The following is a 5,470-nucleotide window of genomic DNA, read 5'->3' on the forward strand; positions in this document are numbered from 1 at the left end:
TGGAAACGCTCCTTCCTCTTTACCTCCCGCCTCCTGGCCCAAGACTCCTCTCAGCCCAGCAATTTCCCTCTCTCTAGTTTTTGAGGGTTGTTTTGGTCCATTTTTATTAACCAGACCTGACAGGCATAGGGATGGGGCCACCACTTGTTTCCATAAGCGTTTGACGAGCGCATAATGAGAATCGATCATCAGATAAATATGCTGCAATTAGCCTGGAACCACAATGCCATCTGTGTTTTTTTAAATGCCCAAATGTGGTTGAAGCCCACGGCAGGAGCTCTCCCCATGATGTTCAGGGAGAGGCCGGAGGGCACCTGCGGGGGATCCCCAGCAAAGGTACGGCCACGTGGTCGGGCCACAGGCGGCAGACCCCCAGACCTCCCCCGGTGACTCTGTCGGTGGGGCGTTAAAGTCAACTCTGGCTGGGAAGCTGAGAAACAACTGTCACTTGATCGGGTGTGGGGTCCTCAGGAGAGAAAGGTGGGCAGTGACACATCTGTTTCTTTTTAAAATCACTTTGTTAATTGGCTCTCAAAGGGCATACGTCCGATTTGATGGAAAACACAGTGAGCCGTTCATCGTGGGCACGTGATAAATATTTGCAGGATTCCAACTGCATAGAGCTTTCTTTTTAATTTTTTTTTTAATTTTTATTTGTTTTTCAGAGAGAGAAACAGTGCATAAGCAGAGAGAGAGGGAGACACAGAATCCGAAGCAGGCTCCAGGCTCTGAGCTGTCAGCACAGAGCCTGATGTGGGGCTCGAACTCACGGACTGCGAGATCATGACCTGAGCTGAAGTCAGACGCTTAAACGACTGAGCCACCCAGGTGCCCTGAGGTTTCTTTTTTTAAAATATTTATTTATTTATTTTGAGAGAGAAAGCGAGCATGAGTGGGGGAGGCACAGAGAGAGAGAGAGAGAGAGAGGAGAGAGAGAATCCCAAGCAGGCCCTGTGCTGTCAGCACAGAGCCTGATGCAGGGCTTGAACTCATGAACTGTGAGATCATGACCTGGGCCAAAATAAGAGTTGGATGCTTAACTGACTGAACCACCCAGGCGCCCCCTGAATCGAGGATTCCCTTAAGTCCAGACTGACTCTCTGGAAGGTCTTGGGCAAGATGCCCAGAGAGTCCCTCCATGCACAGCACATGGAGGTGGGCAGTGGGGAGGAGCCACGGGTCGGCAGAACAGATCTAAATTTGGAGAAATATAGCTTTGTTAGGGTTGAGCTTGGCCAGTTGGGCATTAAATTGAGTTAGAACATTCTTTAGCATCCCTGGGAAAATCGTGAAGTTGACGAAGTTTGTCCTTTGAGGCGCCCCCCTCCTCTCCTCCACCCCCCTCCCCCAGTTCCCTCTCTCTGAGCCCCAGTGTGATTCCTGGCAAGCCAGTCAACGCTGGCCAAACATGCCTGCCTCTGTTAGGAATGGCATTTGGCTGCATGTCAGAAAAGCCCGGCCGGGACGACTTGGCCAGATGGGCATCTGGAAAGGGGTGCATCCCACCAGAAAGGAGAGAAGTACAACAAAAACAACAGATGCCACAGACAAGCGAAGAGCTAATATTTGTGAGACTATGGAGGAGCGACAACTTTCGCAGCCACTAGCGGTGACCTCCATTACGGACGCCACTTCGAAAGCAGTCGGATATTATCCGGTGACGATGAGGTCGGGCGTGGTCCGCTCTCCTGGCCCATGGCCAGTGCATGCAGGTGCAGCATAGTGTGTGACAGTGAGTGAGTAGGAAGGAAAGAACCCAGCTGTCCATCAAGAGAAACGGATGGATGGTGATGTATTTGCAGGATACTTGCTCAGCGATCAAAATGAGTGAACGCAACATTTTTTCATGTAATGTAGAATGAGGGGACCAAATTCCAGCAGCCCCAGGCCCTGAGCAGAGGTAGAACGTCCCCGGGGTAAGGCCCTGAAACCACCAAAACCCAGGCAAACACCTCAGTATACACAAAAATTATATATATATATTGCTTACAGAGCTATGTGTGTATAGGCAAAATGCAAAAGCATGGTCAGATAAGATGTGCACAAGTTTTAGATCTTCATTGTCTTGGGAGAGAAGGAGAATGAATAAGGGCTTCCATTTTATATTTTATTTCTTTTACTTTTGAATAATCTATGAGGCATATATGGGGTTGGAGACTTATTGTTTATCATGCGCAGGACTTTTTAGTACACTTCATAATTTAAGCAATTAAAGAAGATAAAGATGATTGCACATGCAGCCTGGTTAAGAGGCCAGACACTTGCATAAAATCTTCCCTTTTTTCTCCCACATAATTGCTGTAGACTACCTCTGTTGCGTTCCCTGATTTTCCTTGAGTACAACCTTTAAAGATCCCAGCTAAGAATCCAGACCACCTGGTATATGAAAGGTAAGCAAAATAAGATATTTAAAAAAAAATTTTAATTTAATGTTTAGTTTTGAGAGAGACAGAGAGACAGAGAGAGTGCAAGCGAGGGAGGGGCAGAGAGAGAGGGAGACACAGAAGTCAGGCTCCAGGCTCTGAGCTGCCAGCACAGAGCCCGACGCGGGGCTCGAACTCACAAACCGCGAGGTCGTGACCTGAGCCGAAGTTGGACGCTCAACCAACTGAGCCACCCAGGTGCCCCAACGAAGCCCCTTCTGACACCCAGTTACCTTTCATCTCATTACCCTGCTCTACTTTCTGCATAGCAATGATCTATACCTGAAATTACTGTATATATTTTTATATACTTGTTATCTGTTCTCTCCTACTGTAATATAAGCCCCACGAAGGACAAGGACTTGGCAGTTTAACCAGCACTGAGTCAGACTTATGATTAATGGAGAGGGGGGAGGGAGGGAAGGTTAAAGAAGGGACCAGCCCTAACACAGGGTGCTCTAACCCCAGAATCCTCACTCTTGACCTTGTATCAATTAATATCACCCAAAGAACCCTGCATGCTCCATGCAATCCGATCCCTGCTGCTCAAGAAGCAGAGTAACACTTTCTGCATTTTGTAAGTCTTCACCGGCACATATATAAAAATCCTGCCCTTTCTCTGTCCCCAGGTGATGCCCTCACTGAGCATCACACTGTCTGCAGCCTATCTGACTACACAATTCTACTCGCAGCGCCACTGTTCATTCCTTATGCAACCGTGTGCAGGGATGAACAACGCTTCCTGTGGATACCACGGCCCTTATGGGTCCCATCAAAAGTCATCAAACCGCTGGAAGAACCCCATCTTCTGACACTCTCCCTGTGGAGTGTGTGTTCTGATTCCTCCCACAAAATTGGCAGATGAGGAGGAATACTGATGCATTCCCGGGTATTTCAGCTTGCTATTCAGTTAAGTACTCAGAGCACAGCCAAGATGTAGAACATAGAGTACAAGGAATGTTACTTTGTAAATGAATTAATGACCACCCACTGTATCCAAGCATCACATTATGCAGGGAAAGCACACATTAATGGGGCATGAGAAAGAGCTATCATCAAAGTCAGAATAACGTGCGGCAGGAATGCAAAGACAGGACTGATTAATTCTGCCCCGGAGGAGACATGGGAGTGGGTCTAAGGAAGATCTGGTTTGTGCCGTGTGGAAGGCCAGGCGTCTCTGGCAGAGCAACAGATGATTCATCTACACTGTCCGTATCTTTCATCGTCATTTAACGAGGAGAAAGAGGTCCGAACGAGCAGTTTGAAATCCTGGCTTGAGCCCTGGCTGCCGCACTAGCTTGCAAAGTGGTCCCAGATAGGTTATTGCCCTCGGAGCTAGTTTCCTCGTGTGAAAAGTGGGTTTACCCTCAGGAGAGTTGCCACAATATAAATACATGAGATGCTCTGTGTGATGGCATTCGGTGTGCTCTGAAGGGCTGTGTATGTGTTCGATTTCCTACTTAGTTGTATTGTTACGTATTATTTGTTATCATCGTTACCATCTAAAACTAGTTTCCCAAGTAAGGCATAGTGTAATAGGGGATTGCATGGGACAAAATATCTTAACTCAAGAGCCTTTCAAACTTCAGGTTACCAACCATTAGTAGGGTCTGAAAACAAGTTAGTATTTGTTTGTTTCATATAAGATACTACAGTTCCTGATTAAGTACCTACAGTGAGTTGTGATATAAAATTTATTATTGCTGAGGGAGTCATAATCAAAAAGGCTTTAACAACTCTACAATCAGAGGAAGCCCCAGAGATGTCAGAGATCAGTGTAGCAGTTATTTGATTCTGAAAAAAAACCTCGGGGAGACAATTGGGTCCCTCCGCCCTACTGATTGGTTAGAAACCTGGAGGTCACAGCTGCTCAGGGGCAAAGGCAGGTCAGAAAAGCTGGCTTCCGGACAAGACAGGCAGTCCTCAGTGCTGAACCAAGAAGGCAGGCGCTCAGAAATGAGAGGTCCTGTCTTCTAGGAGTTAGAATATTTAACATCGGATGATTATTGGGCTCTGCTCTGTGCCTAAATCCACCCCTGACCTCAAGCTGAGGCTTACATTTTACTGGAAGAGAGAAAAATATGAACACAACAAGTGTACTGAAAAACGGATGAAATCGTTGCTGGTTGGAAGAAATTCAATGCAAAAAAAAAAAAAAAAAAAGTTCCAGAGAGGGAGGGAGGCAAACCATAAGAGACCCTTGGATACTGAGAACAAACTGGGGGTGGATGGGGGGTGGGGGAGAGGGGAAAGTGGGTGATGGGCAAGGAGGAGGGCACCTGTTGGGATGAGCACTGGGTGTTGTATGGAAACCAGTTTGCCAATAAATTATATTATATATATAAAAAAGAAATTCAATGCAGGAACTAAACAAAGGAAGAGATAAAGCAGAGAGGGAAGGGGTCTACATGGAAGTGGTCAGGCAAACCACTTTGAATAGGTTGAAATCTGAAAGATAGAGGCTTCTGAGCTTGTCTCAGTCTTTCCTTCATGATCACGAGATGGCTGCCTCCCTCGTAGGCATCGCACTCTCATGTAAGCCAGGAAAAAGGGATAGAGGGAACATGCTCACTTACCTTTCATTAGATACAATTATTACCAGAGGAAAGATTTCTGATTAATTTTTTACAGATCAAAACTTGTGACCTGGCAACTCCCAGCTGCCATGGATGCTGGGAAAAGGGAGTATCTCACTAGACCTCCTCCTGCTCCTTCCAAACAAAACCGGGCTTGGATAATCAAGGGAGAAAAAGGATCAGTGTGTATTGGGTAGCTGGTTACAAGTGACTGTTACACCTCTAATTCTATTACATATTTCTGTGCCTTTGTTCATATAATTCCTTCCGTTCAGCGCACCCCTCTCCATCTAGTGAAAGAGAAGTACGCTTGGCCTCCCTGTGCTCCTCTCCAATTCCAGCAACGGGCAACCCCCAGACATCGTGTTTCACACAAAAAGCGAGGTATGCACTTACTTATATAAGGCGCTGTGTCCAGCTTTCTGTTACTCAAGGCCGAACAAAACCTCAACGGACATGACGCAGTGTAAG

The 5,470-nt window shown here is 46.6% G+C and overlaps 1 long non-coding RNA gene across 1 annotated transcript; it reads left to right on the forward strand.

The window, feature by feature from the left end:
• The first annotated feature begins 707 nt into the window (after positions 1-707).
• Positions 708-3,449, forward strand: LOC128775355 (uncharacterized). Its single transcript, XR_008420082.1, has 3 exons — positions 708-828; positions 2,305-2,390; positions 3,053-3,449. It is a non-coding gene; the product is annotated as an uncharacterized LOC128775355 (long non-coding RNA).
• Positions 3,450-5,470: the final 2,021 nt, after the last annotated feature.

The sequence above is a fragment of the Panthera pardus genome, unplaced genomic scaffold (assembly GCF_024362965.1).
Source record: "Panthera pardus isolate Hobbes unplaced genomic scaffold, ASM2436296v1 HiC_scaffold_7, whole genome shotgun sequence".
Lineage (NCBI taxonomy): Eukaryota > Metazoa > Chordata > Mammalia > Carnivora > Felidae > Panthera > Panthera pardus.